At 41.3% G+C, this 23839-nt stretch overlaps 1 pseudogene; it reads right to left on the bottom strand.

Annotated features, from left to right (window-relative positions):
• Nucleotides 1-14600: 14600 nt before the first annotated feature.
• LOC114113077 (cyclic AMP-dependent transcription factor ATF-6 alpha-like) overlaps nucleotides 14601-23839 on the bottom strand; it is a 39827-nt pseudogene continuing 30588 nt past the window's right edge.

Genomic DNA, 23839 nt, shown 5'->3' with positions numbered 1-23839 from the left:
TAATTTGATATGTCAGAGTGTGAAGAACAATTAACCACTGGAGTATTGCATAACTTCAGAAGTCCCTTGAGATGAAATGTATGCAAATGATAATGTCTATTGTTGGTCTGATAACCATTCTTTAATTCCAACTTGAAAGAGGAGAGATTTCCAGACATTGTGATGCATTTGATCCAACAAAATATTCAAACTAACTTTATATCACTTGGGTGGTAATTTATCTTCTCTGCCTGGAGCAGAAAGAGGTTTCAGTGCAGAAGTAATGAATTTATGTCATTTCTCCAAAGTCGGTTTCTTTCAGCTGTAGTATGAACATTCAAAACTGTGCAGCCTTTTAGCATGAGTGGCTCTGGGCATGGATTTGTTCAAAGGATCCTGAGATGAAGGTTGCCATTTCCTCCCAACTAACTGTTGTGGGGGAAACAAGTCACAGTTCATGAGAATGGAAGCGATTTCTTTTATTTATTTATTTATGGCTGTGCTGGGTCTTCACTGCTGTGTGTTGGCTTTCTCCAGTTTTGGCGAGCCTTGTGGTGCTGTGACTTCCCGTTGTGGTGGTTTCTCTTGTGGAGCAATGGACTCCAGACACACAGGCTTCAGTAGTTGCAGCAAGTGGGCTCAGTAGTTGTGGCATGCGGGCTTAGTTGCTTCGCAGGATGAGGAATCTTTCCAGGGATCTACCCCATGTCCCCTGCACTGGCAGGCAGATTCTTATCCAGGGCACCACCAGGGAAGTCCCCAGAATCCATTTCTAGATGTCAATAATATGCAGTGAGAAGCAGAGGAATAAAAGAGGAGAAAAGGGATGGGAAACAAGTGAGCTAATGAAACATGATGGGGAAGCTAAAGAGAAAGAGAGCACGCCTTATCACATCCCTCTGCTTTTCTCAGATTTGCTTTCCACCACACTGCCTCCCAGAAACAGAGATTCCTCCAAAACCTGCTGAGAAAAGGCGAGGGAGTCACGTGGGCCCTGGTGGGATAATGCTTGTTTTATTTGAATAAGAAGGAAACTGTGTTAATAAACGCCTGTGACATATAATGATGTGCCTTTCATTTTGAACACATCATTGCTCGATATTGAATCCATCCATTTTGATCATAAACACCAGGACCACGGAACTCTCGCTTTCACCCATATATAAATAAATAATAGGGACTTATTTTGCACTCTGTGCAAGAGCAAGGATTGCAACTCCCCTGCCTGCGTTTGCATCTTATGAACCCTGCTCAGCCGCATGGCCTCCCATTCGTCTCTCTGGAAATCCAATTTCCTTCTTGCAGGTTCGTCTGCCAGTTTTCTAATTTTCACATCAAACTGCATATTACTCATTGTCAGCTGGCCGTTCTGGAAGAATCGTTAGAGACTTAAACCCTTTACCAGTATTTGCAGTCCAGCCACAGGCATCACACTTTCCAAAAGAGTGCTACCACCCCCAGAAGGGTCAGAATTTCAAACCTGCATTTCTAGGCCCAGGCCAGGCCCAGTGAGAATAACATTATACTTTCTGAAAGATAAATCCAAATTTTTTAATACAGCAAAATGGTCCCTCCCAGCATATCCAGGAATGTGTGATTCATTTCTCCATCCCCAGCACTTAGCACACAATAGACCAATAAATCGTTGATAAAAAATGAGTAAACAGTTAAATGAATGTAACACATATTTCTGCAAGATTACTTAGATATGTTACATATACTACAGATATACAAAATCAAACTTTATTGCTTCTTGCATAAGTTTTTATTTAACCCATTTATGCTAACCAAAAATATTTCTCTATTTTTAAAAGGATGACTAATTATGCTTTAAATGGTAGCCTTAACTGATATATAATTAAGCTGGATCCTTAACAAGTTGACAGGCACAGATCTTCCCAGATCTGCAGATTCCAAGTCTGTGCATTTGGCTCCAAGGTCCTTGTTTATCCCCACACTTCCAAATTCTCAGGGTGATAGAGTCTTACATACATTTTCTCTTTAGGGCTGGGGATCATCATGGAAAGGGATCTTTTGGGCTGATTGCAGCCAGAGAGTAAAGAGTTTGGGCTAGAAATTCTCCTCTCTGGGGATCTCCAAATGTGAGGCATGACCACCATATTCAGAGGAGGGGCAGGAAGCTGTAGGAACCTACCTGCCTTCTAGAAACCCCATTTCATGGACATTTCCCCAGTTCCTAGAAACTTCCCCCAGAACGTTCTAGGTGCTCCTCAAGTATAAACTCTAAAGGGCCAGAGAAAAGGTTGCTTTTTCCTTACAGTTTTCTGGGAGATGAACTATAAAGGATATGTTTCATTCCTTCATGGAATCAAACCTCAAAACCCTAATGTTCACAACAAGTGAAGGCAACTCCTGACCCTGAATGCCATACTGGAAGAGAAGAAATAGTGCAAAGGACATTACTGAAATATGGATGGTATGGAGAAGGCGATGGCACCCCACTCCAGTACTCTTGCCTGGAAAATCCCATGGACGGAGGAGCCTGGTGGGCTGCAGTCCATGGGGTTGCTAGGAGTTGGACGTGACTGAGCAACTTCACTTTCACTTTTCATTTCCATGCATTGGAGAAGGAAATGGCAACCCACTCCAGTGTTCTTGCCTGGAGAATCCCAGGGACAGGGGAGCCTGGTAGGCTGCCATCTCTGGGGTCGCACAGAGTCAGACATGACTAAAGCGACTTAGCAGCAGCAGCAGCAGAGTAGATGAAAGTATGGTATCAATATTGTTGTTCAGTCACTAAGTCATGTCCAATTTCTTGTGATCCCATGAACTGCAGCACACCAGGCTTCCCCGTCCTTCACTATCTCCCAGAGTTTCCTCAAACTCATATCCATTGAGTCGGTGATGCCATCCAACCATCTTGTCCTCTGTTGCCCCCTTCTCTTGCCCTCAATCTTTTCCAGCATCAGGGTCTTTCCTAATGAGTCATCTCCTCACATCAGGTGGCCAAAGTATTGGAGTTTCAGCTTCAGCATCAGTCCTTCCAATGAATATTCAGGGTTGATTTCCCTTAGGATTGACTAGTTTGATCTCCTTGCTATCTGAAGTACTCCCAAGAGTCTCCTTCAGTATCACAGTTTGAAATGATCAATTCTTTAGCACTCAGCCTTCATTATGGTCCAACTCTCACATGCATACATGCCTATTGGCAAAACCATAGCTTTGACTATATGAACCTTTGTTGGCAATCAATATTAACCTTACTAAAATTTAAGTGTACTTGGTTATGAAAAGAAAAAAATCTTAATTCTCAGGAAGCCTACACATGCACATGAAGCATTCAAAAGTACAGAGCTCTGATGTATGTGACAGCCTCAAATGTTTAAGAATATTATATATTATGAATAGGAAACAGAAAATATAAATACATAGAGTGTGAGCACAAACAGTGCAAATGGTGTAAAATGTTAACAGGTGAATCTGATAAAAGGTATTTGATAATCTTTGCATTATTCTTGCAACTTTTATATAAATTTGAAATTACTTCTAAGTTAAAAGTTTAAATATTTTAAGCCCACTAGCATAGAAGAAATCAGACTAGACCCTTTAAATATGACCAAGCCAGAGCCAGAGGCTGGAGATGATAAAGAGGAAATAAATGTTCCACCAAAAGCAAGAGTCTACAAACTTTTTAGGGAGCCAGATACAGTGATAAATACTTAGCCTCTGTGGGCCTAACAGACTCTGTCACAACTACTTAACTCTGCCATCATGATGGTAAGGCAGTAACAGACGACATATAAATAAATGGTCATGACTGTGTTCCAGTAACACTTTATTTATAAAAACAGACCGTGGGCTGGATTTGGCCTAGGGACCACAGTTTGCTGACCCTTGAAGTAGATAATTGGGCGTATGGAATCTGACTTACTCCCATTACACTGGGGTTCCCTGGTGGGAAGCATCCTTGCCTGGTTCCTTGTGGTAGGCTCCACCTTTAACCGCTACCACTCTGGAGAACCCTCGGCATGGTCCGTTCACAATGACTGACATCAGTAATCTCCCCTCCCTTCAGGAGAAATTACAGAGGGAAGCCCTCTTTTCCACAGGTGATCACAAGACAGCTAGGAGAATGCAAACGATGACCTCCATATTGATGAGGGAGTCAGATAGGAACGTCATTACAAACGCTGGTCTGGACTGCCCCTCCATACACACACTGGAGAAGACTTCTCCTCAAACCACAATCCAAAACTGTACAGTGAATGTTTGGTTTGCTTTATTTGAAGAAAAATAAGTTTCTGCTTCAGTCCATGGTCCTGATCTGCAAATGGTCACGTGACAGGTACCACATCAAGACCTGGAGAACAAGAGCAACAGTGAGGGCTGGGGAGAAGAGAGGGGAGGGAAGAACTTGGAGTGAATACAATTAAGATTCCTTTGGCTTCTGCGTTCACTGTCACTGGGTTGTAACCCTGAAGTCCTGCTGGTCCCCTCGGTGCTATCACAGTTATCTGGCTTCTGCCCCATTTCATTACACTTCCTGTGCTGTATTATAGGTTCCCATGGAGAAGACAACGCACCTGCCCCACCACAAGCTGTCAGAGCCCCCAGTGAGAGACAGGACTTGCTGAAGCTCAGCCAAACCTAGTCACTAACACAGAGCCACTAACCACCCCCAGACCAGCTGTGTCTCCTGTCCCAGAGCACTTCTTCAAGCTTATGATGCCTGTCCTGGGCCCCAGGGTCCCAGTTTCTTTAGAAGCAATTTTATTTGGAAGACAATGAACCTCCAGGAAATGCAAAAAAGCAAGCAAGCAAACAAACAAGACAAAAGGCTGGAGCATCTAGTGTGGCTGACTTTGGAGATGAGTAGAAGCAGGGAGGTGGAGGTCAGTCTCCGGGGAAGTTCTCTCGGACCAAGTCCCCTCCCCCTTTCTTACCTTTATCTTTCAGATTCCACATAGAATTGACAGAGCACAGATCGTGGGCTTGGCAGACACAGAGATGATGAGGACAGAGAGAGCCCTACTCCATGGAGCTGACCTCTGGTATGGAGTCCAAACAGTAAACAGGCAATTACATTAGAGCAAGCAGTGGTTCTCAAACTAAATGAGCACTGGGATAACCTGGAGGCTTGTGAAAGCACAGATTTCAGGGTCCCACCTCAGAGTTTTTTGTTTCAGGGAGGCCTGAAATTCTGCATTTCTAACAAATATTCAGATTAGGCTGATGCTGCCCGAGGGCCAGATTCTAAGGACGATCGTGTTATAGTGAGATTAGTGTCAGGAAGGTGAAAGCATAGGGTGTGACAGTAGAATGTAAGTGGGGGGTGGGGCGGAATCCTGCCCAGACTCAGGTTAGGAAAGGCTTAAGCAGGAATAAGCCAGGGGAGATGAATTCCAGGCAGAGAGAAAAGCATATGCAAAGAAATGAGAGCAAGACTGGGGTGGGGTGCAAGTAATTTAATATGGCTGCAATTCAGACCTAGAGGGGCTCTGGTGAGAACAGTACTAAGGAAGCAGTACCTTCTTCTATCAGAATTTACCAAAATATCTGGTGGAAGCATGCTGTTAAAAATAGGAAAAGCAAATGTGCGTTTCTGTATGAGCCTAGAGGTCTCTTCTGCAAAAAAATAAAAATAACAAATCAGAAACCTTACGCTATGGGGATGGTGCTTTCTTCACTCCTGAGATTCAGAATGTGGTACTAATTCTCCTCCCTTTGAAAATAAGCCAGACTAGCTTCTCAATTTTAATAGAAAGTGATGCTATGTGATTTTTGAGGTTGGATCATAAAAAGAATAGCTTTATGGTGGGATTTCTCTTTCTCTTGAATCACTCTAAGGAAAGCCAGCTGCCATGCTGTAAGGACACTCAAACATCCTGTGAAGAGGCCCCGATGGGGGATAAACTGAGGCCTCTCACCAACAACCAGCCCCAACTTGCGAGGCATGAGTAATAACCTTAGATGTGACTCTCCAGCTCCAGTCAAACCTTCAGATGATAGTGGCCCTGGCTAACAGCATGATGGCAATTTCATGAGTGAGCCAAGTCAGAAAATACTCCCACATTCCTGACCCATATTACTGTGAAGATAACAAATGTTTATTGCTGTATGAAGTCACTGAGGTTTGTTTTGTTCTTGTTCAGTCACTCAGTCGTGTCTGACTCTTTGTGACCCCAGGCTTCCCTGTCCTTCACTGCCTCCTGGAGTTTGCTCAAACCTTATTTGAGCTATTGAATCAAGTCTATTGAGTCAGTGATGCCATCCAACCATCTCATCCTCTGTCACCCCCTTCTCCTCCTGCCTTCTATCTTTCCCAGCATCAGAGTCTTTTTCAGGGAGTCAGCCCTTCACATCAGGTGGCCAAAGTACTAGAGCTTCAGCTTCAGCATCAGTCCTTCCAATGAATATTCAAGGTTGATTTCCTTTAGGATAGACTAGTTTGATCTCCTTGCTGTCCAAGGGATTCCCCTGAGTCCTCTCCAAAAATAGGGTTCAAAAGCATCAATTCTTCAGCACCCATCATTTTTTATGGTCCAACTCTCACATCCATACTTGACTGGAAAAACCATAGCTTTGACTGTACGGAACTTTGTCAGCAAAGTGATGTCTTTTCTTTTTAATATTACTGTCTAGGTTTGTCATAGCTTTTCTTCCAAGGAGTAAGCGTCTTTTAATTTCATGGCTGCAGTCACCATCTGCAGTGATTTTGGAGCCCAAGAAAATAAAGTCTATCACTCTTTCCATTGTTTCCCCTCCTGTTTGTCATGAAGTGATGGGACTGGATGCTATGGTCTTAGTTGTTTGAATGCTGAGTTTTAAGCCAACTTTTTAACTCTCCTCTTTCACTTTTTCTCTGATCCAACTGATGTTGGCATTTTACCTCTGGCTCTTATGCCTTTTCTAAATCCAGCCTGTACATATATAAGTTCTCAGTTCACGTACTGTTGAAGCCTAGCTTGAAGAATTTTGAGCGTTACCTTGCTAGAATGTGAGATGAGTGCAAATGTGTGGTAGTTTGAACGTTCTTTGGCATGGCCCTACTTTGGGATTAGAATGAAAACTGACCATTTCCAGTCCTCTGACCACTGCTGAGTTTTCCCAATTTGCTGGCATACTGAGTGCAGCACTTTCACAGCATCCATCTTTTAGGATTTGAAACAGCTCAGCTGGGATTCTATCACCTCCACTAGCTTTGTTCATAATAATGCTTCCTAAGGCCCACTTGACTTCATACTCCAGGATGTATGACTCTAGGTGAGTGATCACACTGTTGTGTTTATCCAGGTCGTTAAGGCCTTTTTTGTACAGTCCTTCTGTGTATTCTTGCTTCTCCGTCTTCCCTATTGAACTCTATGGGGAAAAGTATAAATAGCTAGAGATTAGAAAAGGAAATGGTAACCCACTCCAGTATTCAGCTGGGGAATCCAATGGGCAGAGGAGGCTAGCAAGCTACAGTCCATGAGGTTGCAAAGGGCAGAGGAGGCTAGCAAGCTACAGTCCATGAGGTTGCAAAGGGCTGGACCTGATTTAGCTACTGAGCACAAGCATTAAGAGATATTAAAGAAAATCTAAATAAATGGAGAGAACTATACCACATTCATAAATGTGAAGACAGTATTGTCAAGATGTTGATCCTCCTTAGGTTGGTCTATAAATTTAATACAGTTCCAGTCACAAACCCTACAAGATTTTCCTTGGAGCTTGACAGCTAATCGTAACATTTATAAGGAAGAATATGGCCCAAGAGTTATCAGAAACTTTCTAGAATAAAAAGCCAAAGAAAAAAGTCTTGCACTAGCAGATATTAAGACTGAATGAGTACCTGGCTTAAAGCCAGTTTAATTTGCATGGTCTCAATTCTTCTGCCAAGAATTCCAAGCTCCTGCCATAGAATGTGAATCTTGAAAGATCTAGCTTTGGTTGCTGGAGGCAACCATTTTATAACTCTGAGAAGAGAAGCTGGTTGAGAATGCCCTCTACAGGGGAGAATGTGAGCCCAAAGGTGAGGAAAGAGAAGTCATTTAGAACTCTCCTAAAGCCAGGTCTACCTCTAAGCTTTCAGTTATATAAACAACAAACAGAAAATTTCTCTTGGCTTTAAACAAGTTTGGATAGTTTCCCAGTAGTTGAAACAAGATTCTGACTGATGTTCACCCACTTGTCAAACAACCTGAAATGCCATCATTAAGGATTCATTTAATGCATCTACTTCTTCACACTTTCGTCCAGTGCAGTTTTGGATGAAAGTTAGTTTTCTGATCCTACTGCCTAGGAGTCAAATCTGGCTCATTGTCTGTCTTTGTAAATAAACTTTTATTGGAACACAGCCATGCTCATTCATCTACATATGACCATGGCTGCTTTGGGGCTTCCCTGGTAGCTCAGCTGGTAAAGAATCCTCCTGCAATGCAGGAGACTCCCATTTGATTCCTGAGCTGGGAAGGTCCCTTTGAGAAGGGATAGGTTCCCCACTCCAGCATTCTTGGGTTTCTCTGGTGGCTCAGACGGTAAAGAATCTGCCTGCAATGTGGGAGACTTGGTTTCGATCCCTGGGTTGGGAAGATCCCCTGGAGGAGGGCATGGCATCAGTAGTCTTGCTTGGAGAATCCCCATGGACAGAGGAGCCTGGTGGGCTACAGTCCATGGCATCACAAAAAGTCAGACAAGACTGAGCCCAGCACAGCCATGGCTGGTTTTGTGCTGAAAAATGGCAGACTCGGTCAGTTATGACAGAGATCATATGGCTAAAATATTTACTATCTGGCCCTTCATAGAAATATGTGTATACCCTAGTCCCTCTGATGTCCTGCTCAATTCAGTGTTTTAGAGTTGTCTTGCCTATTGAAATTTAGCCTGCCCAGTCCTGTATTTTGAAGAGCTAGAGGACTATGTGATATGGAAAAAATTAGTTCCTGAGGGTGACTATTGAAACATCTCTTGTAATCTTTTAAAATGAATGCCCAGTAGTGTGGGCTAATTCAACAACAGTCTGTCCTTTCAGGTTGGATTTCTTTAGAGAAAAGTCTCTGAACTGTGTCCCCGGATCCCCCACTCATTCCCTGCTGCCTGCCTACTCCCACCCCAGTCTATTCCTAATTAGCTGCCACTGCTCATTTTCCTTGAATCTAATGACTCTGGGGCAGGAAGGGTCACTAACAGGATAGAGAGAGCAATTTGTCAGCCTTCCTATCTATCCCTTGGGGAATTGCCCAGAGCTGGGGAGAAGACTGCTCAGCACAAAATATGACTCAGGAATGACCAGATGAGTTTCAAGATCAAACATCCCATCCTGTTTGTCTGATGAGACTGGGGTGCACAAATCAGTTCATGTCCCCAGTATATGGATGGCAGGAACTGATGAAAAACCCGTGGTTGAAGATCTTCCTTTCTTTCTCCAAAGCTTAATCAGCCATGCACCCCCAGGCACCTCTCCCTTCCCCGGCATTCAGTACTGGCTTTAAAATCTGACAATATGAGGAGATTTCATGTGGTCAAGATGAGTTTTTATGCACAGGAAAGGATATTCAGGAGTTACTTTATATATATATACACACACACACACATCATTAAATTTATTCAACTTAAATAAACCTAATTCTTCCTTAGGCTTTAACGTTCAACTTACAAGCATCATTATTTTATACATGATCTTAGCAACCCTGGGAAGCACTTTTAGGAGACTTTGGTTAAACCTAGATCCATTTACAAACTTATTTGAGCATTAAACATTTTAAATAGTATTTATAAATTTAATATATTCTATTTTGTTATTTTTATTTCTGTTAACTCTTTACATGGTATCACAAATAATACGAAAAGGCTTATAATAATTTTAAAAGATAGCTTCCTTGCCCTCCTGCTCCCTCTCTGCTTTTCCAAAGGCAGCTACTCTTGACCTTTTCAGCCATTCTTTTGGAATATACACTTCTCTACATTTCTAAATAATATGCATCTCCTGGTAACTTTTGGCAGCTCAATGTGACTCATTTCTCCTGACCTGTAATAAATGAGGAGGATTGCACTCTCTCTTGCCACCATTCTCTTTGTTTCTGCAGACCACTGTCTGATTACAGTTATACCAAGATCTTTGGTTGAGGAAAGTCTCAGTGGTCACAGTTTTTGTCTATATAAATGTTATTCTAAGCTAAGCACCGTATGGCACTATGATTCTTATTTCTTATTTTGTTTTCCTTAAGTTAGCAATTGCTTGCTTTTTTTTAATATAAAAGTTTGCCTAGAGTTTTTTTTGGTACACTCTGCTAATTTGTCCTATAATTTTCACAAATCTCACAGTTCGGTATTTCATAAATTTTATCGTGCCAGGATCTAACACTGCTGTTTTTTTTCCCCCTATGGAAACTGCCCTTCAGCAGAAATTCATTCTCCTTCTACCTGGGCTGGTCCAGGCCTTCCATATATTGTCACCTGTGACTTCTCTTTAATGTCATCTAATGAATTCCCTTTGTCTTCTCACAAGTAAGATCCCTATTTCCTGGATCTCACATCTCCCTCCTTCTCGGTTTATTCCCGTTCTGTTGCATCATATCCTTTAGTAGTTCAGCTGATTGAGAAGGACACTAAGATGGCTGGTAAGGCAGTGATGACAGTCTGTCTACATCTGGAGTCTTACTGCTATAATCTCGACGTAGTCTCCACCTGGGACTCCCTGACACCTCCCTTTACTACTGTCTTGGAGATTACCTCTACCTGCATCCATGTGCTGCACCCCAGTTTCCTTATCCCTGTATAATTTACATAACATTTTAGAATTATCTCCTCCTATTAAAATCCTGTTGTCTAGTCACTAAATCATGTCTGACTTTTTGCGACCCCATGGATTGCAGCATGCCAGGTTTCCCTGTCATTCATCATCTCCTGAAGTTTGCTCAAACTCATGGCCATAGAGTCAGTGACATCATCCAACCATCTCATCCTCTGTTGCTCCTTCTTTTCATGCCCTCAATCTTTCTCAGCATCAGGGTCTTTTCCCATGAGTCAGCTCTTCACATCAAGTGGCCAAAGTATTGGAGCTTCAACTTCAGCATTAGACCTTCCAATGAATATTCAGGGTTGATCTCCCTTAAGATTGACTGGTTTGATCTCCTTGTTGTCCAAGGGACTCTCAAGAGTCTTCTCCTGCACCACAATTCAAAAGCATCAATTCTTCAGTGTTCGGAGGAGCCTGGTGGGCTGCAGTCCATGGGGTTGCTAAGAGTCAGACATGACTGAGCGACTTCACTCTCACTTTTCACATTCATGCATTGGAGAAGGAAATGGCAACTCACTCCAGTATTCATGCCTGGAGAATCCCAGGGATGGGGGAGCCTGGTGGGCTGCCGTCTATGGGGTCGCACAGAGTCGGACACGACTAAAGCAACTTAGCAGCAGCAGCAGCAGCAGCAGCAGCCTTCTTTAAGGTCCAACTCTTATGACTGTACATGACTGTTGGAAAAAACATAGCTTTGACTATATGGACCTTTGTCAGCAAAGTGATGTTTCTGCTTTTTAATATGCTCTCTAGGTTTGTCACAGCTTTTCTTCTAAGGACCAAGCATCTTTTAATTTCATGGCTGCAGTGACCTGGCTCCAAAATCACTGTGGAGTCCAAGAAAATGAAGTCTGTCACTGTTTTCATTTTTTCCCCATCTGTTTGCCATGAAGTGATAGGACTGGATTCCATGATCTTAGTTTTTTGAATGTCAAGTTTTTTGGTTTTTTTTTTTTTTTTTGCTTAACCATAACTACTTTAATAATTTTACCCTTTTTTAGCCTGAGGGCTCACTCAGATCTCATTCAATGGACTCCACAAAAAAGATCTTCACAACACTTTCATTACACAGAGTCAACAAAGCATTTTTAACAAAGAAGTAAGTCAGAGAAGAGGCAAAAAATAAACATCTAGGCTAACAAATACATGAAAAGATGCTCAACATCACTCACACCATCAGAGAAATACAAATCAAAACCACAATGAGGTACCATCTCATGCTGGTCAGAATGGCTACCATCAAAAAGTCTACAAACAATAAATGCTGGAGAGGGTGTGGATAAAAGGGAACCCTCTTACACTGTTGGTGGGAATGCAAACCAGTACAGCCACCATGGAGAACACTGTGCAGATTCCCTAAAATACTGGAAATAAAACTGCCATATGCCCCAGCAATCCCACTGCTGGGCATACACTCCAAGGAATCCAAAATGGAAAGAGAAGCATGTACCCCAATGTTCATCACAGCACTGTTTTCAATAGCTAGGACATTGAAGCAACCTAGATGTCCCTCGGCAGAGGAATGGATAAGGAAGCTGTGATACATATATACAATGGCATATTCAGTTCAGTTCAGTTCAGTCGCTCAGTCCTGTCCGACTCTTTGCAACCCCATGAATTGCTGCACGCCAGGCCTCCCTGTCCATCACCAACTCCTGGAGTTCACTCAAACTCAAGTCCATCGAGTCAGTGATGCCATCCAGCCATCTCATCCTCTGTCATCCCCTTCTCCTCCTGCCCCCAATCCCTCCCAGCATCAGGGTCTTTTCCGATGAGTCAACTCTTCACATGAGGTGGCGAAAGTATTGAAGTTTCAGCTTCAGCATCAGTCCTTCCAATGAACACCCAGGACTGATTTCCTTTAGGATGGACTGGTTGGATCTCCTTGCAGTCCAAGGGACTCTCAAGAGTCTTCTCCAACACCACAGTTCAAAAACATCAATTCTTCAGCGCTCAGCTTTCTTCACAGTCCAACTGTCACATCCATACATGACCACAGGAAAAACCATAGCCTTGACTAGACGGACCTTAGTTGGCAAAGTAACGTCTCTGCATTTCAATATGCTGTCTAGGTTAGTCATAACTTTCCCTCCAAGGAGTAAGCGTCTTTTAATTTCATGGCTGCAGTCACCATCTGCAGTGATTTTGGAGCCCGCAAAAATAAAGTCTGACATGGTTTCCACTGTTTCCCCATCTATTTCCCATGAAGTGATGGGACCAGACGCCATGATCTTAGTTTTTTGAATGTTGAGCTTTAGGCCAACTTTTTCACTCTCCTCTTTCACTTTCATCAAGAGGCTCTTTAGTTCTTCTTCACTTTCTGCCATAAGGGTGGTGTCATCGGCATATCTGAGGTTATTGATATCTCTCCCAGCAATCTTGATTCCAGCTTGTGCTTCTTCCAGCCCAGTGTTTCTCATGATGTACTGTGCATATAAGTTCAATAAGCAGGGTGACAGTATACAGCCTTGACATAGTCCTTTTCCTGTTTGGAACCAGTCTTTTGTTCCATTTCCAGTTCTAACTGTTGCGTCCTGACCTGCCAAGAGGCAGGTCTGGTGGTCTGGTATTCCCATCTCTTTCAGAATTTTCCACAGTTTATTGTGATCCACACAGTCAAAGGCTTTGGCATAGTCAATAAAGCAGAAATAGATGTTTTTCTGGAACTCTCTTCCTTTTTCAATGATCCAGCAGATGTTGGCAATTTGATCTCTGGTTCCTCTGCCTTTTCTAAAACCAGCTTGAACATCTGGAAGTTCACGGTTCACATATTGCTGAAGCCTGGCTTGGAGAATTTTGAGCATTACTTTACTAGCTTGTGGGATGAGTGCAATTGTGCGACAGTTTGAGCATTCTTTTGCATTGCCTTTCTTTGGGATTGGTATGAAAACTGACCTTTTCCAGTCCTGTGCCCACTGCTGAGTTTTCCAAATTTGCTGGCATATTGAGTGCAGCACTTTCACAGCATCATCTTTCAGGATTTGAAATAGCTCAACTGGAATTCCATGACCTCCACTAGCTTTGTTCATAGTGATGCTTTCTAAGGCCCACTCCACTTCACATTCCAGGATGTCTGGCTGTAGGTAAGTGATCACACCATCATGATTATCTTGGTTGTGAAGCTCTTTTTCGTACAGTTCTCCTGTTACTCTTGCCACCTCTTCTTAATATCTTCTGCTTCTGTTAGGTCCATACCATTTCTGTGCTTTATCTAGCCCATCTTTGCATGAAATATTCCCTTGATATCTCTAATTTTCTTGAAGAGATCTCTAGTCTTTCCCATTCTGTTGTTTTCCTCCATTTCTTTGCATTGATCACTGAGGAAGGCTTTCTTATCTCTCCTTGCTATTCTTTGGAACACTGCATTCAGATGCTTATATCTTTCCTTTTCTCCTCTGCTTTTCGCTTCTCTTGTTTTCACAGCTATTTGTAAGGCCTCCTCAGACAGCCATTTTGCTTTTTTGCATTTCTTTTCCATGGGGATGGTCTTGATCCCTGTCTCCTGTACAATGTCATGAACCTCATTCCATAGTTCATCAGGCACTCTGTCAATCAGATCTATTCCCTTAAATCTATTTGTCACTTCCACTGTATAATCATAAGGGATTTGATTTAGGTCATACCTGAATGGTCTAGTGGTTTTCCCTACTTTCGTCAATTTAAGTCTGAATTTGGCAATAAGGAGTTCATGATCTGAGCCACAGTCAGCTCCCAGTCTTGTTTTTGCTGACTTATAGAGCTTCTCTATTTTCGGCTGCAAAGAATATAATCAAACTGATTTCAGTATTGACCATCTGGTGATGTCCATGTGTAGAGTCTTCTCTTGTGTTGTTGGAAGAGGGTGTTTGCTATGACCAGTGCATTCTCTTGGCAAAACTCTATTAGCTTTTGCCCTGCTTCATTCCGTACTCCAAGGCCAAATTTGCCTGTTATTCCAGGTGTTTCTTGACTTCCTGCTTTTGCATTCCAGTCCCCTCATGGGTCCATAGTTCAGTATCACAAATGCCCAAACTATAATCACACAGATAGCTCTTCGCTTCAGACTAGGAACTTTAAGCCTCTGGTTGTCTGAAACAACTTCATCCAGTTGCCGCTTCAGTGAACCATTCTTTCTTCAGCTTCTCATTCTCCAAAAGAGCTGTCTTTAACCTTGCCTCTAAGCCTAGCATGTATTCTTTGTTCTTGCGGGACTGACAAGCTGACTCTCGATTTTTAATCATACGTTGCTGTCTCCTTAACACAGCAATATTGGAACCCATATTTTTCATCGTACTTTGTAGGACAGGTTTAGTCACAGAAAGTTTCCCATTTGCTGGGCTATTTGCCACAGGGGCTGGTACCACATTCACCACGTGATTAGGTAGCTGCGTGGTTCCCCCAGCAACAGCAAGGACTGGTTGAGGAGAGGGCAGAACTCCAGGTGCCTGGAGCTGAACCTCGGTAGGCTGAGAGAGCACCATGGTCTGACCTTTAGTGGGTGCAGGATCTATACTGATAATTGGTTGCTGCTTTGCCAGTGGCATAAGTGTTGGTAGTGTCTGAATAATGATGGTTTTTGCTGGAACGCTGGGGTTTGTTTGAGTCTTGGGTGCTGCTGGAAGTAATAAAGGCTTGGGCTGAATTGAAGGTTTTGAATTTATTTGAATTTTTTTCTTTGGAGTCAGTCCATTTTCAGTTTTGCTCTTAGGACCAATGATGGGCTTGTCTTCCTTCAGTGGCTCTGCTGAGGAGGGGTTATTAGAGCTTTCACCATATAAGGAAAGAGGAGACATCTGAGAAGTAGAAGACAAATCCAGCTCGTCAGGAACATGCTGAGTTGATGAGTAAGAGTCCACTGATTTAGGAGATGAGATTGAACAACTTGAGGAGGCTGGCAAAAGTGGCTGAGGTTCTGTTTTAATATATAAGTTTCATTTGCTGTATCCAATAGCAGGTCATCAGTGTCTGTGAAATAGCCAAGTTCAGCAAACAGGGCAGAATCCCAGTCTTCATCCGGCCAGTGAGGGAGTCCCAGACTAAAAGGTGACTCCATGGTGCCGGCAGTGCCAGCCGGCTCCCCCAAAACACATGCTCCACTGCCCAGTAACTCGGTGACTCTGAATGTCAAGTTTTAAGCTGGTTTTTTCACTCTCTTCTTTCACCTTTATCAAGAGGCTCTTTAGTTTTCTTTGTTTTCCACCATTAGGGTAGTATCATCTACACAATCATTACTAAATGTTCCACATTCTAACATAGAGCTGAGTGACCTGCTTTCTCATCCTAAAAGAAGTAAAAATATAGGAACTCAAAATTCCCAGTTATTTCTCGATAGGGTGAACTAATTCCCTTGTTTTGATAATGTACATCCTCCACTAGCTTCCTGAGCATGTGTGCATGAAAGCTTAATGTTTTGATATTTCTGTTCCTGAAAATACCATTTTTCTACCCTTACATCTAATTGTGGTTTGTATTGGTAGGAAAGTATAGGTTGGAAGTTATTTTACTCCAAATTTTGAAGTCATTGTTGAGGTGTCTTGTAGTTCTTATTTAATGGTTTTTGGAAAGTTTCATCCCATTTCAAATATTAATTCTAGGAACTTTATTTCTTCCTAGCAGCTACCTATCTCCACAATTGAATTGTGATATTCTACAATGCTGTGGCTTGATGTGTATTATTTTCAAGTATCATGCTGGGAACCTGATGAGTTCTTTTAACAGAACTGTCTTACAGATCTGGAATTTTTTCTTTATTATTTCTTTGATTAACTCAGTTAAGTTTTTATACTTTATTTCCATTTTTCTCTTTCTAGAACTCCCATTATTTGAATGTTTCTTGTCCCAAATTTGCCCCTTATTATTTTTCTTTTATCTTCTTCCATCTCTGTCATTTTACTTCTTAACTGGAGGAATTCTTCATCTATTTCCTAATTCTTTGGTTTTCTTTCACTTGTGCTGTCATGCTTTTCATTTCCAAGAGCTTTATTTCGTTCCCTGATTGTTACTCTTATCCCACCTTGTTCTTCTTTCATGACTGCAATATCTGTGCTTATTTCTGATTATTATGTAAGTTTCCTTCCCCTGCTCCTACTCACTAGTTTGTCAGTTTTGATCTCTGTCTTCCATGTTAAAGCATTTTCTCAGATGTCTGGCAAACCTTGTTTCTCTGCTCATGTGTAAAGTGAATAAAAGAGAAAACTGGAAGTCCTGAGGATATGGGTGGGGTCTGTCACTTCACTTAGATGGTTCTAGCTGGGCTGTTAATGAGGAATCTCTGCTGCTGCTATCTCTAGGGGTCTTTCCTCTGGAATTTGTGTGATTTCCCAGTTTCCTGACTGATAGATAGAGGCTTAGTGCTCAGTGGTTCTTGGAAGTGAATGGGAAGGACTGGGATGGGGGCTGGGGAAGTAGTGATGTTGTGAGGGTCTTAGCACTCAGCATGCCACACACATATATTCATTTCCTCTCCTTTCTTCAGGACAGTGCTCATACTGTCACTTAAGGCTTGGTGTCCTCCAGCCTGGAGACCCTCTGATTCTGCTCGGAGAAGAAACCTCCACATTTATTCTGCCAGGAATGGGGAGAGGCACTCCCCTAGAGGCTTTCAGGGCTGAGGTTGGGGGTAAGATCTAGGGTTCCAACTACTTTTAACCAGTGCTCCTTTTTTGGCAGCTGTGTCCCACCTCCCTCCCCAGTTTCTGCTCTGAGTCTTTTGAGGGTTCTGTGGTTTAGATCAGGATATTCTTGGCAATCTCCATTTCAGATTTAAGATTCAGGTTTTGTACATCTGCTAAGTAAATTAAGGGTCATCATCTGCTTTTTAGCTTCCAAAATTTATTGCCATTGTCTCCTTGCCTTTTCTCTCCATCCTTTTGGGCTTCTCTATTAAAAAAAAAAAAAAAAGATGATCCCTTTGCTATTGTTTTAGTGGAACTTCAAGTAAGAGAGAAGTTATGTGAGTATTATATCCACCTATATTACCATCCTATAGCCTTTTCAAGCTATCAATTGTCTGACTTAGCTTATAAAACTACTTAATCCTTGTAAAGCTATCAGTCAAACTCAACCCTTGTAAAGCTATCAACCAAATTCACAAATTCAGTGAATCTTAATTTTACATGTTCCAATACTATTTATAAAGTAACTTAAACTTAAGATCATTAATTTAAGTAAATTAACTGAAGCATATATATGAAATTAGAATTACCAGACATGCCTTTATTCTAACAGGGTAAATTATTTTTAACTTTTGCAAATAACAAAATATTCACAGATTCCTTAATGCAAAAATAATAATGTATATTTAGCTTTCTTTAAAAATTCTATTCTTAATTATATATCTGAGGTTAAAAGAAGCTAATTATAAAATCCCAAACTATTTTGAGATTATCTTTCCTAATATTTTTGGCCTTGCCATCTCTTTGTGCTGTGATTTATGAAGTACAGAAAAGTTCCTTGTGGGTGGCATGATGACTAAATTTTTGCTGCAACACTGATGGGACACTTAGATTCCCAATTGTCTATGGCAGGGACCCTTTCGCAATTCTTTCATCTCTTCAGCAAATTTACTACATCTACTCAAGCTTCTGTATTGATTGAATTTTGCATTTCTTTAGCTTTTAGAAAATTTAAATTGTTTTCATGTGTATCCTTGAAAACCTTTGAATTGGAGGGAATTCTAGGATCTTTTCACCTCTTCCCAGTTAGGGCTAAGCTTCTTTTAGGAAATAAAATGACCTCTGATTATTCTCTTGATCTCCTCGTTGATTACCACATCTGGAGTTATTCTGTGGACAAAATTAAAGGAAAAATAGAGGAGCTAAGGCAAAACCAAGCTTTAAAATAAAAAGCAAAGTGTCTGAGGAGATTTGATCTCTGTCGCATACTTTCTTCACACATAATCTCTGGGGGCTCTATTACCGAATGTAAAATGTACTTGGCTGGGCTGTGAATCCACTGGGGCTTTCCCCGGAGGAATGTGGGAACACGTGAAGGGAGGCCTGATTGTAGGGCTGTGACTCAACACAGACCAAATGTGCTTATGGAGCCAAACAGAAGAAAAATGGAAACCACCTCTCATGTCACCTTCATGCGAGACTCAAAGGAGCTTGATGGAAATTAGCTTTATGGATGGCCAGTGGTGGTCAGAAAAGAGCAAGGCTGCCAAGACAGATTTTGAACACTAAGAATGTGCTAGTGATGTTTGCTGGAAGACTGAAGACCCAGGGGAACACTGATACCACCTTTTCTATTTACTGAGGGGAAAAAAATAAAAGATCTGGCAAAACTAGCTTCAGTCTTTCTACTATAATTTATGGAGTTACTTTAAGTTATGACTGTTTAACTATCAAACGCACAAACATTTCCTCTGAGGACAACTGATGCCTAGTAACTGTGTTTGTGTCTACATATGCCCACATTTCATCTAACAACCCAGCAACTGCCTCAAAACCTTTCATATACATCTCTGCACTGTGCTTTTTGCTTTCTCATAATTTTGGTTTATCCCAACTTCACCTGGTTAATGATCCCTCTTGGTTTGGAGATGCATGCGTTCCACCTTAGGTCTTTTCCATTTCAAATTCCTAGGGGAAAAAATTCCACTGTCCCTGCTCTTTCCTATTGAAACAATTTCTAGCCCCACACTACTTCATGGACCACTGGCCAGCCAATGTTTTACCTGCCCTTGGGTCAGATCCCCCGCTCCTGGTCCAATCAGCTGTAGCAGAGGTGGCTCAGTGGTAAAGAATCCACCTGCCAAACAGGGGATGCAGGTTCGATCCCTGGGTGGGGAAGATCACTTGGAGAAGGAAATGGTAACCCAGTATTCTTGCCTGGGGAATCCCATGGACAGAGGAGCCTGGCAGGCTACAGTCCGTGGGGGTCACAAAGAGTGGGACACAACTTAGTGCCTAAACAATAAACATGGTACTAAGGTAGGGCAGTTTCTTTTAGAAAGAGCTCTGAATATGCCAGAAATCATGATGGGCGTTTCTGGTACACCTGGCTTAGAGACCAAGGAAGGACAAACTCATTTCTTGTCTCTCTCCTTGTCCTTAAGAAGAGCATTCAAAAGACTAGGAAATGATGTCTTTGGAAGCATCTCTAGGTGAACCAGAAACAAAGACTTCTTTGTGTGCCTTTAATTATCCCAGGGAAGGACATTTGTGAACTCAAGCCTTTCAATGAGATACCTCTTGCATTTGAAAATACTTGTTTAATCAGAAATTTAGGCCAATGTCCATCTTTGTAGTCACTCAGCCATGTCCGACTCTTTGCGACCCCGTGGACTGTAGCCCACCAGGCTCCTCTGTCCATGGGATTCTCCAGGCAAGAATACTGGAGTGGGTTGCCATTTCCTTCTCCAGGGGATCTTCCCAACCCAGGGATCAAACCCAGGTCTCCTGCATTGCAGGCAGACGCTTTAACCTCTGAGCCACCAGGGAAGCCCTTCTTCTTGCTACTCTTTTTTTTTTTTTTTAAATTTATGAAGTATAGTTGATTTTCAATGTTGTGTTAATTTTTTTCTGTACAGCAGAGCAACTCAATTATATATATATATATTCTTTTTCATTATAGTTTTTCACAAGATGAGTATCGTTGCCTGTGTTATGCGGTAGGACCTTGTTTATCCATCCTATAGTTGACCTCTGCTAATCCCATTCCCTCCCTCCCCTAATCCATCCCTGCTTGGCAACCACGAGTCTATTCTCTATATCTGTGAGTTTGTTTTTGTTTCATAGATATGTTGATTTGTGTCACATTTTAGATTCCACATAATTGATATGTGGGTTGATATCATATGGTATTTATCTTTCTCTTTCTGATTTGCTTTTGCTTAGTATGATAATCTCAAGGTCCATCCATGTTGCTGCAGACAGCATTATTTTATTCTTTCGATGGCTGAGTAATGTCCATTGTATGTGTATGTGCAATATCCATTGTATGTGTATACACACACATACACACCCGCCACATCTTCTTGCCCATTCATCTGTCAGTGGACAGTTAGGTTGTCTCCTTGTCTGGGTTATTGTACATAGTGCTGCTATGAATATTGGGGTGCATGTATCTTTTTGAATTATAGTTTTGTCCAGGAGTGAGAGTGCTGGATCATAAGGCAACTCTATTTTTAGTTTTTTGAGGCAGCTCCATACTGTTTTCCATAGTGGTCTCACCAGCTTACATGTCCACCAACAGTATAAGAGGGCTCCTTTTCTTTACACCCTCTCCAGCGTTTGTGGTTTGTAGACTTTTTTAATGATGGCATTCTGAGTGATGTGAAGTGGTACCCTCATTGTAGTTTTGATTTCATTTCTCTAATAATTAGCAATGTTGAACATCTTTTCGTGTGCTGATTGGTCATCTGTATGTCTTCCTTGGAGAAATGTCTATTTAGGTCTTCTGTCACTTTTTGATTGTGTGGGTTTTTTGGTTAGATTGTAAGTGCTCTTTGTATATTTTGGAAATTAAGCTCTTGTTTGTCACATCTTTTGTAAATATTTTATCCCATTCCTAGGTTGTCATATCATTTTGTTTATGGTTTCCTTTGCTGTGCAAAAGTTTGTAAATCTGATTAGGTTCCATTTGTTTATTTTTTGCGTTTATTTCTATTGCCTAGGGAGACTGACCTAAGATAAGAAAACACTGGTACAATTTATGTCAGAGAATATTTTGCCTATGTTCTCTTCTAGGAGTTTTATTGTGTCATAACTTATGTTTTAGTCTTTAAGTCATTTTGAGTTTATTTTTGTACATGGTGTGAGGGTGTGTTCTAACTTCACTGATTTATATGTGACTGTCCAACTTTCCCAGCACCACTGATAGCTTAAGGTAAACTGTGTCAGATTGCTGATTTCTGAAGAAGATTTAACTTTGGGACCAGGGACCAGATTCGATCACCCAAGAGCTTTTGTATAGCAGAGTTTTATTAAAGTATAAAAAGGGACAGAGAAAGCTTCTGACATAGACATCAGAAGGGGGATGGAGAATGCCCCCCTTGCTAGTTAGCAAGGGAGTTATATACTTTTTAATTAGTTATTACAATAAATCAAAGGAATGTCTCAAGTTTGTGAAAATTTTACCAGACCCACTCCCATAATTTACGTTTTAAGATAACAGGATTAGCCAGAAAGTTTTCAGGAAGGAGAAACTGTCCTCAAACACTATACATTGTTGTTATATAATCCTTAGTACAGAGTTTAAACTGAGTTGTTTGTTGTATTATCGTCAGTTCCGGGCTAAGACTAAGGAATGTGGAGAAAAAAAGATGTTTGTTCTTTCCTCCTCCTTGAGAATTCCAGACCCCTATCTCCACTTCGAGAGCCCCAGACCCCCTTCTCCTCCTCGGGAACCCCGGACTTCTTATCCACCTGCCTAGGAATTGACTCTCTCACCACTTGCTGAAGAGACTGTCTTTTTCCCACTTTATATTCTTGTCTCCTTTGTCAAAGATTAATTAACCATAGGTATCTGGGGTTTTTTCCTGGGCTTTCTATTCTATTCCATTGATCCATCTGTCTTCTTTTTTTGCCAATACCACACTGTTTTGATTACTGTAAGCTTTGTAGTATTGTCTGAAATCTGGGAGGATTATGCCTCCTGCTTTGTTCTTTTTCTCAAGATTGCTTTGGAAATTTTGCATCTTTTATGGTTCCACATAAATTTTAGGATTATTTGTACCAGTTCTGTGAAAAATTTCATGGGCAATCTGATAGGGATCACAATAAACCTGTGGATTATTTTGAGTAGGATTGCCATTTTAACAATATTAATTCTTCCAATTCATGAACATGGTATATATCTTTCCATTTCTTTGAATCATCTTTAATTTCCTTTAGTAATGTTTTGTAGTTCTCAGCATATAAGTCTTTCACTTCCTTTGTCTGGTTTATTTCTATTTTTTGATAACGATTTTAAAAGAGATTGTTAGATTACATGCCCTTTCTGACCTTTCACTGTTAGTGTAAAGAAACAGCAGATTTCTATATGTTGATCTTGTATCTTGCTACATTTCTGAATTCATTTATCAGTTCTAATAGTTTTCATGTGGAGTCTTTAGAGTTTTCTACATAGTTATCATATCATCTGCATAGAATAACTTGTTTACCTCTTCCCTTTCAATCTGAACACTTTTTTTTTTATCTGATTGCTATAATCAAGACTTCTAATAATATATTGAAGAGAAGTGGTGTGGTGAGAGTGGGCATCCTTGTCTTGTTCTAGATTTTAGCAGGAAGTCTTTCAGCTTTTTACTGTTGAGTATTATATTAGTTGATAATATATATTGTTTGTTTTGAACTGTGGTGTTGGAGAAGACTCTTCAGAGTCCCTTGGACTGCAAGGAGGTCCAACCAGTCCATTCTGAAGGAGATCAGCCCTGGGATTTCTTTGGAAGGAATGATGCTAAAGCTGAAACTCCAATACTTTGGCCACCTCATGCGAAGAGTTGACTCATTGGAAAAGACTTTGATGCTGGGAGGGATTGGGGGCAGGAGGAGAAGGGGACGACCGAGGATGAGATGGCTGGATGGCATCACTGACTCGATGGATGTGAGTCTGAGTGAACTCTGGAAGTTGGTGATGGACAGGGAGGCCTGGCGTGCTGCGATTCATGGGGTCGCAAAGAGTTGGACACGCCTGAGTGACTGAACTGAACTGTCATAAATAGCTTTTCTGATGTTGAGGTATGTTCCCTCTATACCTACTTTCGTAAGGATTTTTTATCATGATTGGATGTTAAATTTTATCAAATGCTTTTTCTGCATCTATTTAGATGATCATATGGGTTTTGTCCTTTCTTTTGTTGATGTGGCATACCACATTGATTGATTGAATTTGGTAAACCATCTTTGTGACCCTGGGATGAATCCCACTTCATCATGGTGTATGATCTGATCTTTTTGTGTGTTGTTAGGTTCAGTTTGCTAATATTTTGTTGAGAATTTTTGCATCTATATTCACCAAAGATACTAACCTGTAACTTTCTCTTTTAATAATGTCTTTGGTTTTGTTATTGGGATGATTGTGGCTCCACAGAATGTCTTTGGGTGTGTTCCCTCCTCTTAAATCTTTTGGAAGAGTTTCAGGACGATCATTATAAGTTCTTTGTATATTTGGTAGAATTCCCCAGTGGAGCCATCTAGT

Source organism: Ovis aries, chromosome 2, assembly GCF_016772045.2.
Source record: "Ovis aries strain OAR_USU_Benz2616 breed Rambouillet chromosome 2, ARS-UI_Ramb_v3.0, whole genome shotgun sequence".
Lineage (NCBI taxonomy): Eukaryota > Metazoa > Chordata > Mammalia > Artiodactyla > Bovidae > Ovis > Ovis aries.
Note: the sequence above shows the minus strand (reverse complement) of the source record. Positions and strands in the feature narration are given on the sequence as shown.